Genomic DNA, 12,564 nt, shown 5'->3' on the forward strand with positions numbered 1-12,564 from the left:
ATTGATAGATGTATTTGGAACTCTAAATCCAACACGGTTTGTGCTAGCTTCTTGAAACTTGACACAGTAATGTAGTTTCACATTCTATCTCTATGTTTTGTTTCCTCTTGATGTAGCCCTAAGCAGTGACTGGCGAGAAACACTTTCATGGAAAGGGGTTGCCAAGCTTCCAACAATTACGAATCTCCAGAAATCTCAGCAAATATTTTTTCACCCAAACTGGATGATACTTTCAGGTAATGATCAGTACACGAAGGCGACTTGGTTCCCCAAATTTCGTTCTTCTATGTTGAAGCGTTCATTTCCAGTAACAGTTTGAATTTTTAGGTTTCACTCTGTTTTCTCCTATATTGATAGATGTATTTGGAACTCGAAATCCAACACGGTTTGTGCTAGCTTCTTGAAACTTGACACAGTAATGTAGTTTCACATTCTATCTCTATGTTTTGTTTCCTCTTGATGTAGCCCTAAGCAGTGACTGGCGAGAAACACTTTCATGGAAAGGGGTTGCCAAGCTTCCAAAAATTACGAAACTCCAGAAATCTCAGCAAATATTTTTTCAACCAAACTGCATGATACTTTCAGGTAATGATCAGTACACGAAGGCGACTTGGTTCCCCAAATTTCGTTCTTCTATGTTGAAGCGTTCATTTCCAGTAACAGTTTGAATTTTTAGGTTTCACTCTGTTTTCTCCTATATTGATAGATGTATTTGGAACTCTAAATCCAACACGGTTTGTGCTAGCTTCTTGAAACTTGACACAGTAATGTAGTTTCACATTCTATCTCTATGTTTTGTTTCCTCTTGATGTAGCCCTAAGCAGTGACTGGCGAGAAACACTTTCATGGAAAGGGGTTGCCAAGCTTCCAACAATTACGAAACTCCAGAAATCTCAGCAAATATTTTTTCACCCAAACTGCATGATACTTTCAGGTAATGATCAGTACACGAAGGCGACTTGGTTCCCCAAATTTCGTTCTTCTATGTTGAAGCGTTCATTTCCAGTAACAGTTTGAATTTTTAGGTTTCACTCTGTTTTCTCCTATATTGATAGATGTATTTGGAACTCTAAATCCAACACGGTTTGTGCTAGCTTCTTGAAACTTGACACAGTAATGTAGTTTCACATTCTATCTCTATGTTTTGTTTCCTCTTGATGTAGCCCTAAGCAGTGACTGGCGAGAAACACTTTCATGGAAAGGGGTTGCCAAGCTTCCAAAAATTACGAAACTCCAGAAATCTCAGCAAATATTTTTTCACCCAAACTGCATGATACTTTCAGGTAATGATCAGTACACGAAGGCGACTTGGTTCCCCAAATTTCGTTCTTCTATGTTGAAGCGTTCATTTCCAGTAACAGTTTGAATTTTTAGGTTTCACTCTGTTTTCTCCTATATTGATAGATGTATTTGGAACTCTAAATCCAACACGGTTTGTGCTAGCTTCTTGAAACTTGACACAGTAATGTAGTTTCACATTCTATCTCTATGTTTTGTTTCCTCTTGATGTAGCCCTAAGCAGTGACTGGCGAGAAACACTTTCATGGAAAGGGGTTGCCAAGCTTCCAACAATTACGAAACTCCAGAAATCTCAGCAAATATTTTTTCACCCAAACTGGATGATACTTTCAGGTAATCATCAATACACGAAGGCGACTTGGTTCCCCAAATTTCGTTCTTCTATGTTGAAGCGTTCATTTCCAGTAACAGTTTGAATTTTTAGGTTTCACTCTGTTTTCTCCTATATTGATAGATGTATTTGGAACTCTAAATCCAACACGGTTTGTGCTAGCTTCTTGAAACTTGACACAGTAATGTAGTTTCACATTCTATCTCTATGTTTTGTTTCCTCTTGATGTAGCCCTAAGCAGTGACTGGCGAGAAACACTTTCATGGAAAGGGGTTGCCAAGCTTCCAAAAATTACGAATCTCCAGAAATCTCAGCAAATATTTTTTCACCCAAACTAGATGATACTTTCAGGTAATGATCAGTACACGAAGGCGACTTGGTTCCCCAAATTTCGTTCTTCTATGTTGAAGCGTTCATTTCCAGTAACAGTTTGAATTTTTAGGTTTCACTCTGTTTTCTCCTATATTGATAGATGTATTTGGAACTCTAAATCCAACACGGTTTGTGCTAGCTTCTTGAAACTTGACACAGTAAAGTAGTTTCACATTCTATCTCTATGTTTTGTTTCCTCTTGATGTAGCCCTAAGCAGTGACTGGTGAGAAACACTTTCATGGAAAGATGTTGCCAAGCTTCCAAAAATTACGAAACTCCAGAAATCTCAGCAAATATTTTTTCACCCAAACTGCATGATACTTTCAGGTAATGATCAGTACACGAAGGCGACTTGGTTCCCCAAATTTCGTTCTTCTATGTTGAAGCGTTCATTTCCAGTAACAGTTTGAATTTTTAGGTTTCACTCTGTTTTCTCCTATATTGATAAATGTATTTGGAACTCTAAATCCAAGACGGTTTGTGCTAGCTTCTTGAAACTTGACACAGTAAAGTAGTTTCACGTTGTATCTCTATGTTTTGTTTCCTCTTGATGTAGCCCTAAGCAGTGACTGGCGAGAAACACTTTCATGGAAAGGGGTTGCCAAGCTTCCAAAAATTACGAAACTCCAGTAATCTCAGCAAATATTTTTTCACCCAAACTGCATGATACTTTCAGGTAATGATCAGTACACGAAGGCGACTTGGTTCCCCAAATTTCGTTCTTCTATGTTGAAGCGTTCATTTCCAGTAACAGTTTGAATTTTTAGGTTTCACTCTGTTTTCTCCTATATTGATAGATGTATTTGGAACTCTAAATCCAACACGGTTTGTGCTAGCTTCTTGAAACTTGACACAGTAATGTAGTTTCACATTCTATCTCTATGTTTTGTTTCCTCTTGATGTAGCCCTAAGCAGTGACTGGCGAGAAACACTTTCATGGAAAGGGGTTGCCAAGCTTCCAACAATTACGAAACTCCAGAAATCTCAGCAAATATTTTTTCACCCAAACTGGATGATACTTTCAGGTAATCATCAGTACACGAAGGCGACTTGGTTCCCCAAATTTCGTTCTTCTATGTTGAAGCGTTCATTTCCAGTAACAGTTTGAATTTTTAGGTTTCACTCTGTTTTCTCCTATATTGATAGATGTATTTGGAACTCTAAATCCAACACGGTTTGTGCTAGCTTCTTGAAACTTGACACAGTAAAGTAGTTTCACATTCTATCTCTATGTTTTGTTTCCTCTTGATGTAGCCCTAAGCAGTGACTGGTGAGAAACACTTTCATGGAAAGATGTTGCCAAGCTTCCAAAAATTACGAAACTCCAGAAATCTCAGCAAATATTTTTTCACCCAAACTGCATGATACTTTCAGGTAATGATCAGTACACGAAGGCGACTTGGTTCCCCAAATTTCGTTCTTCTATGTTGAAGCGTTCATTTCCAGTAACAGTTTGAATTTTTAGGTTTCACTCTGTTTTCTCCTATATTGATAAATGTATTTGGAACTCTAAATCCAAGACGGTTTGTGCTAGCTTCTTGAAACTTGACACAGTAAAGTAGTTTCACGTTGTATCTCTATGTTTTGTTTCCTCTTGATGTAGCCCTAAGCAGTGACTGGCGAGAAACACTTTCATGGAAAGGGGTTGCCAAGCTTCCAAAAATTACGAATCTCCAGAAATCTCAGCAAATATTTTTTCACCCAAACTAGATGATACTTTCAGGTAATGATCAGTACACTAAGGCGACTTGGTTCCCCAAATTTCGTTCTTCTATGTTGAAGCGTTCATTTCCAGTAACAGTTTGAATTTTTAGGTTTCACTCTGTTTTCTCCTATATTGATAGATGTATTTGGAACTCTAAATCCAACACGGTTTGTGCTAGCTTCTTGAAACTTGACACAGTAAAGTAGTTTCACATTCTATCTCTATGTTTTGTTTCCTCTTGATGTAGCCCTAAGCAGTGACTGGCGAGAAACACTTTCATGGAAAGAGGTTGCCAAGCTTCCAAAAATTACGAAACTCCAGAAATCTCAGCAAATATTTTTTCACCCAAACTGCATGATACTTTCAGGTAATGATCAGTACACGAAGGCGACTTGGTTCCCCAAATTTCGTTCTTCTATGTTGAAGCGTTCATTTCCAGTAACAGTTTGAATTTTTAGGTTTCACTCTGTTTTCTCCTATATTGATAGATGTATTTGGAACTCTAAATCCAACACGGTTTGTGCTAGCTTCTTGAAACTTGACACAGTAATGTAGATTCACATTCTATCTCTATGTTTTGTTTCCTCTTGATGTAGCCCTAAGCAGTGACTGGCGAGAAACACTTTCATGGAAAGGGGTTGCCAAGCTTCCAAAAATTACGAAACTCCAGAAATCTCAGCAAATATTTTTTCACCCAAACTGCATGATACTTTCAGGTAATGATCAGTACACGAAGGCGACTTGGTTCCCCAAATTTTGTTCTTCTATGTTGAAGCGTTCATTTCCAGTAACAGTTTGAATTTTTAGGTTTCACTCTGTTTTCTCCTATATTGATAGATGTATTTGGAACTCTAAATCCAACACGGTTTGTGCTAGCTTCTTGAAACTTGACACAGTAATGTAGTTTCACATTCTATCTCTATGTTTTGTTTCCTCTTGATGTAGCCCTAAGCAGTGACTGGCGAGAAACACTTTCATGGAAAGGGGTTGCCAAGCTTCCAACAATTACGAATCTCCAGAAATCTCAGCAAATATTTTTTCACCCAAACTGGATGATACTTTCAGGTAATGATCAGTACACGAAGGCGACTTGGTTCCCCAAATTTCGTTCTTCTATGTTGAAGCGTTCATTTCCAGTAACAGTTTGAATTTTTAGGTTTCACTCTGTTTTCTCCTATATTGATAGATGTATTTGGAACTCGAAATCCAACACGGTTTGTGCTAGCTTCTTGAAACTTGACACAGTAATGTAGTTTCACATTCTATCTCTATGTTTTGTTTCCTCTTGATGTAGCCCTAAGCAGTGACTGGCGAGAAACACTTTCATGGAAAGGGGTTGCCAAGCTTCCAAAAATTACGAAACTCCAGAAATCTCAGCAAATATTTTTTCAACCAAACTGCATGATACTTTCAGGTAATGATCAGTACACGAAGGCGACTTGGTTCCCCAAATTTCGTTCTTCTATGTTGAAGCGTTCATTTCCAGTAACAGTTTGAATTTTTAGGTTTCACTCTGTTTTCTCCTATATTGATAGATGTATTTGGAACTCTAAATCCAACACGGTTTGTGCTAGCTTCTTGAAACTTGACACAGTAATGTAGTTTCACATTCTATCTCTATGTTTTGTTTCCTCTTGATGTAGCCCTAAGCAGTGACTGGCGAGAAACACTTTCATGGAAAGGGGTTGCCAAGCTTCCAACAATTACGAAACTCCAGAAATCTCAGCAAATATTTTTTCACCCAAACTGCATGATACTTTCAGGTAATGATCAGTACACGAAGGCGACTTGGTTCCCCAAATTTCGTTCTTCTATGTTGAAGCGTTCATTTCCAGTAACAGTTTGAATTTTTAGGTTTCACTCTGTTTTCTCCTATATTGATAGATGTATTTGGAACTCTAAATCCAACACGGTTTGTGCTAGCTTCTTGAAACTTGACACAGTAATGTAGTTTCACATTCTATCTCTATGTTTTGTTTCCTCTTGATGTAGCCCTAAGCAGTGACTGGCGAGAAACACTTTCATGGAAAGGGGTTGCCAAGCTTCCAAAAATTACGAAACTCCAGAAATCTCAGCAAATATTTTTTCACCCAAACTGCATGATACTTTCAGGTAATGATCAGTACACGAAGGCGACTTGGTTCCCCAAATTTCGTTCTTCTATGTTGAAGCGTTCATTTCCAGTAACAGTTTGAATTTTTAGGTTTCACTCTGTTTTCTCCTATATTGATAGATGTATTTGGAACTCTAAATCCAACACGGTTTGTGCTAGCTTCTTGAAACTTGACACAGTAATGTAGTTTCACATTCTATCTCTATGTTTTGTTTCCTCTTGATGTAGCCCTAAGCAGTGACTGGCGAGAAACACTTTCATGGAAAGGGGTTGCCAAGCTTCCAACAATTACGAAACTCCAGAAATCTCAGCAAATATTTTTTCACCCAAACTGGATGATACTTTCAGGTAATCATCAATACACGAAGGCGACTTGGTTCCCCAAATTTCGTTCTTCTATGTTGAAGCGTTCATTTCCAGTAACAGTTTGAATTTTTAGGTTTCACTCTGTTTTCTCCTATATTGATAGATGTATTTGGAACTCTAAATCCAACACGGTTTGTGCTAGCTTCTTGAAACTTGACACAGTAATGTAGTTTCACATTCTATCTCTATGTTTTGTTTCCTCTTGATGTAGCCCTAAGCAGTGACTGGCGAGAAACACTTTCATGGAAAGGGGTTGCCAAGCTTCCAAAAATTACGAATCTCCAGAAATCTCAGCAAATATTTTTTCACCCAAACTAGATGATACTTTCAGGTAATGATCAGTACACGAAGGCGACTTGGTTCCCCAAATTTCGTTCTTCTATGTTGAAGCGTTCATTTCCAGTAACAGTTTGAATTTTTAGGTTTCACTCTGTTTTCTCCTATATTGATAGATGTATTTGGAACTCTAAATCCAACACGGTTTGTGCTAGCTTCTTGAAACTTGACACAGTAAAGTAGTTTCACATTCTATCTCTATGTTTTGTTTCCTCTTGATGTAGCCCTAAGCAGTGACTGGTGAGAAACACTTTCATGGAAAGATGTTGCCAAGCTTCCAAAAATTACGAAACTCCAGAAATCTCAGCAAATATTTTTTCACCCAAACTGCATGATACTTTCAGGTAATGATCAGTACACGAAGGCGACTTGGTTCCCCAAATTTCGTTCTTCTATGTTGAAGCGTTCATTTCCAGTAACAGTTTGAATTTTTAGGTTTCACTCTGTTTTCTCCTATATTGATAAATGTATTTGGAACTCTAAATCCAAGACGGTTTGTGCTAGCTTCTTGAAACTTGACACAGTAAAGTAGTTTCACGTTGTATCTCTATGTTTTGTTTCCTCTTGATGTAGCCCTAAGCAGTGACTGGCGAGAAACACTTTCATGGAAAGGGGTTGCCAAGCTTCCAAAAATTACGAATCTCCAGAAATCTCAGCAAATATTTTTTCACCCAAACTAGATGATACTTTCAGGTAATGATCAGTACACTAAGGCGACTTGGTTCCCCAAATTTCGTTCTTCTATGTTGAAGCGTTCATTTCCAGTAACAGTTTGAATTTTTAGGTTTCACTCTGTTTTCTCCTATATTGATAGATGTATTTGGAACTCTAAATCCAACACGGTTTGTGCTAGCTTCTTGAAACTTGACACAGTAAAGTAGTTTCACATTCTATCTCTATGTTTTGTTTCCTCTTGATGTAGCCCTAAGCAGTGACTGGCGAGAAACACTTTCATGGAAAGGGGTTGCCAAGCTTCCAAAAATTACGAAACTCCAGAAATCTCAGCAAATATTTTTTCACCCAAACTGCATGATACTTTCAGGTAATGATCAGTACACGAAGGCGACTTGGTTCCCCAAATTTCGTTCTTCTATGTTGAAGCGTTCATTTCCAGTAACAGTTTGAATTTTTAGGTTTCACTCTGTTTTCTCCTATATTGATAAATGTATTTGGAACTCTAAATCCAACACGGTTTGTGCTAGCTTCTTGAAACTTGACACAGTAAAGTAGTTTCACGTTCTATCTCTATGTTTTATTTCCTCTTGATGTAGCCCTAAGCAGTGACTGGCGAGAAACACTTTCATGGAAAGGGGTTGCCAAGATTCCAAAAATTACGAATCTCCAGAAATCTCAGCAAATATTTTTTCACCCAAACTAGATGATACTTTCAGGTAATGATCAGTACACGAAGGCGACTTGGTTCCCCAAATTTCGTTCTTCTATGTTGAAGCGTTCATTTCCAGTAACAGTTTGAAATTTTAGGTTTCACTCTGTTTTCTCCTATATTGATAGATGTATTTGGAACTCTAAATCCAACACGGTTTATGCTAGCTTCTTGAAACTTGACACAGTAATGTAGTTTCACATTCTATCTCTATGTTTTGTTTCCTCTTGATGTAGCCCTAAGCAGTGACTGGCGAGAAACACTTTCATGGAAAGGGGTTGCCAAGCTTCCAAAAATTACGAAACTCCAGAAATCTCAGCAAATATTTTTTCACCCAAACTGCATGATACTTTCAGGTAATGATCAGTACACGAAGGCGACTTGGTTCCCCAAATTTCGTTCTTCTATGTTGAAGCGTTCATTTCCAGTAACAGTTTGAATTTTTAGGTTTCACTCTGTTTTCTCCTATATTGATAGATGTATTTGGAACTCTAAATCCAACACGGTTTGTGCTAGCTTCTTGAAACTTGACACAGTAATGTAGTTTCACATTCTATCTCTATGTTTTGTTTCCTCTTGATGTAGCCCTAAGCAGTGACTGGCGAGAAACACTTTCATGGAAAGGGGTTGCCAAGCTTCCAACAATTACGAAACTCCAGAAATCTCAGCAAATATTTTTTCACCCAAACTGGATGATACTTTCAGGTAATGATCAGTACACGAAGGCGACTTGGTTCCCCAAATTTCGTTCTTCTATGTTGAAGCGTTCATTTCCAGTAACAGTTTGAATTTTTAGGTTTCACTCTGTTTTCTCCTATATTGATAGATGTATTTGGAACTCTAAATCCAACACGGTTTGTGCTAGCTTCTTGAAACTTGACACAGTAAAGTAGTTTCACGTTGTATCTCTATGTTTTGTTTCCTCTTGATGTAGCCCTAAGCAGTGACTGGCGAGAAACACTTTCATGGAAAGGGGTTGCCAAGCTTCCAAAAATTACGAAACTCCAGAAATCTCAGCAAATATTTTTTCACCCAAACTGCATGATACTTTCAGGTAATGATCAGTACACGAAGGCGACTTGGTTCCCCAAATTTCGTTCTTCTATGTTGAAGCATTCATTTCCAGTAACAGTTTGAATTTTTAGGTTTCACTCTGTTTTCTCCTATATTGATAGATGTATTTGGAACTCTAAATCCAACACGGTTTGTGCTAGCTTCTTGAAACTTGACACAGTAATGTAGTTTCACATTCTATCTCTATGTTTTGTTTCCTCTTGATGTAGCCCTAAGCAGTGACTGGCGAGAAACACTTTCATGGAAAGGGGTTGCCAAGCTTCCAACAATTACGAAACTCCAGAAATCTCAGCAAATATTTTTTCACCCAAACTGGATGATACTTTCAGGTAATCATCAGTACACGAAGGCGACTTCGTTCCCCAAATTTCGTTCTTCTATGTTGAAGCGTTCATTTCCAGTAACAGTTTGAATTTTTAGGTTTCACTCTGTTTTCTCCTATATTGATAAATGTATTTGGAACTCTAAATCCAACACGGTTTGTGCTAGCTTCTTGAAACTTGACACAGTAAAGTAGTTTCACGTTCTTTCTCTATGTTTTATTTCCTCTTGATGTAGCCCTAAGCAGTGACTGGCGAGAAACACTTTCATGGAAAGGGGTTGCCAAGCTTCCAAAAATTACGAATCTCCAGAAATCTCAGCAAATATTTTTTCACCCAAACTAGATGATACTTTCAGGTAATGATCAGTACACTAAGGCGACTTGGTTCCCCAAATTTCGTTCTTCTATGTTGAAGCGTTCATTTCCAGTAACAGTTTGAATTTTTAGGTTTCACTCTGTTTTCTCCTATATTGATAAATGTATTTGGAACTCTAAATCCAAGACGGTTTGTGCTAGCTTCTTGAAACTTGACACAGTAAAGTAGTTTCACGTTCTTTCTCTATGTTTTATTTCCTCTTGATGTAGCCCTAAGCAGTGACTGGCGAGAAACACTTTCATGGAAAGGGGTTGCCAAGCTTCCAAAAATTACGAATCTCCAGAAATCTCAGCAAATATTTTTTCACCCAAACTAGATGATACTTTCAGGTAATGATCAGTACACTAAGGCGACTTGGTTCCCCAAATTTCGTTCTTCTATGTTGAAGCGTTCATTTCCAGTAACAGTTTGAATTTTTAGGTTTCACTCTGTTTTCTCCTATATTGATAAATGTATTTGGAACTCTAAATCCAAGACGGTTTGTGCTAGCTTCTTGAAACTTGACACAGTAAAGTAGTTTCACATTCTATCTCTATGTTTTGTTTCCTCTTGATGTAGCCCTAAGCAGTGACTGGCGAGAAACACTTTCATGGAAAGAGGTTGCCAAGCTTCCAAAAATTACGAAACTCCAGAAATCTCAGCAAATATTTTTTCACCCAAACTGGATGATACTTTCAGGTAATGATCAGTACACGAAGGCGACTTGGTTCCCCAAATTTCGTTCTTCTATGTTGAAGCGTTCATTTCCAGTAACAGTTTGAATTTTTAGGTTTCACTCTGTTTTCTCCTATATTGATAGATGTATTTGGAACTCTAAATCCAACACGGTTTGTGCTAGCTTCTTGAAACTTGACACAGTAATGTAGTTTCACATTCTATCTCTATGTTTTGTTTCCTCTTGATGTAGCCCTAAGCAGTGACTGGCGAGAAACACTTTCATGGAAAGGGGTTGCCAAGCTTCCAACAATTACGAAACTCCAGAAATCTCAGCAAATATTTTTTCACCCAAACTGCATGATACTTTCAGGTAATGATCAGTACACGAAGGCGACTTGGTTCCCCAAATTTCGTTCTTCTATGTTGAAGCGTTCATTTCCAGTAACAGTTTGAATTTTTAGGTTTCACTCTGTTTTCTCCTATATTGATAGATGTATTTGGAACTCTAAATCCAACACGGTTTGTGCTAGCTTCTTGAAACTTGACACAGTAATGTAGTTTCACATTCTATCTCTATGTTTTGTTTCCTCTTGATGTAGCCCTAAGCAGTGACTGGCGAGAAACACTTTCATGGAAAGGGGTTGCCAAGCTTCCAAAAATTACGAAACTCCAGAAATCTCAGCAAATATTTTTTCACCCAAACTGCATGATACTTTCAGGTAATGATCAGTACACGAAGGCGACTTGGTTCCCCAAATTTCGTTCTTCTATGTTGAAGCGTTCATTTCCAGTAACAGTTTGAATTTTTAGGTTTCACTCTGTTTTCTCCTATATTGATAGATGTATTTGGAACTCTAAATCCAACACGGTTTGTGCTAGCTTCTTGAAACTTGACACAGTAATGTAGTTTCACATTCTATCTCTATGTTTTGTTTCCTCTTGATGTAGCCCTAAGCAGTGACTGGCGAGAAACACTTTCATGGAAAGGGGTTGCCAAGCTTCCAACAATTACGAAACTCCAGAAATCTCAGCAAATATTTTTTCACCCAAACTGGATGATACTTTCAGGTAATCATCAATACACGAAGGCGACTTGGTTCCCCAAATTTCGTTCTTCTATGTTGAAGCGTTCATTTCCAGTAACAGTTTGAATTTTTAGGTTTCACTCTGTTTTCTCCTATATTGATAGATGTATTTGGAACTCTAAATCCAACACGGTTTGTGCTAGCTTCTTGAAACTTGACACAGTAATGTAGTTTCACATTCTATCTCTATGTTTTGTTTCCTCTTGATGTAGCCCTAAGCAGTGACTGGCGAGAAACACTTTCATGGAAAGGGGTTGCCAAGCTTCCAAAAATTACGAATCTCCAGAAATCTCAGCAAATATTTTTTCACCCAAACTAGATGATACTTTCAGGTAATGATCAGTACACGAAGGCGACTTGGTTCCCCAAATTTCGTTCTTCTATGTTGAAGCGTTCATTTCCAGTAACAGTTTGAATTTTTAGGTTTCACTCTGTTTTCTCCTATATTGATAGATGTATTTGGAACTCTAAATCCAACACGGTTTGTGCTAGCTTCTTGAAACTTGACACAGTAAAGTAGTTTCACATTCTATCTCTATGTTTTGTTTCCTCTTGATGTAGCCCTAAGCAGTGACTGGTGAGAAACACTTTCATGGAAAGATGTTGCCAAGCTTCCAAAAATTACGAAACTCCAGAAATCTCAGCAAATATTTTTTCACCCAAACTGCATGATACTTTCAGGTAATGATCAGTACACGAAGGCGACTTGGTTCCCCAAATTTCGTTCTTCTATGTTGAAGCGTTCATTTCCAGTAACAGTTTGAATTTTTAGGTTTCACTCTGTTTTCTCCTATATTGATAAATGTATTTGGAACTCTAAATCCAAGACGGTTTGTGCTAGCTTCTTGAAACTTGACACAGTAAAGTAGTTTCACGTTGTATCTCTATGTTTTGTTTCCTCTTGATGTAGCCCTAAGCAGTGACTGGCGAGAAACACTTTCATGGAAAGGGGTTGCCAAGCTTCCAAAAATTACGAATCTCCAGAAATCTCAGCAAATATTTTTTCACCCAAACTAGATGATACTTTCAGGTAATGATCAGTACACTAAGGCGACTTGGTTCCCCAAATTTCGTTCTTCTATGTTGAAGCGTTCATTTCCAGTAACAGTTTGAATTTTTAGGTTTCACTCTGTTTTCTCCTAT

The sequence above is a fragment of the Spermophilus citellus genome (assembly GCF_964194105.1).
Source record: "Spermophilus citellus genome assembly, chromosome: X".
In the NCBI taxonomy this organism is placed as follows: Eukaryota; Metazoa; Chordata; class Mammalia; order Rodentia; family Sciuridae; genus Spermophilus; species Spermophilus citellus.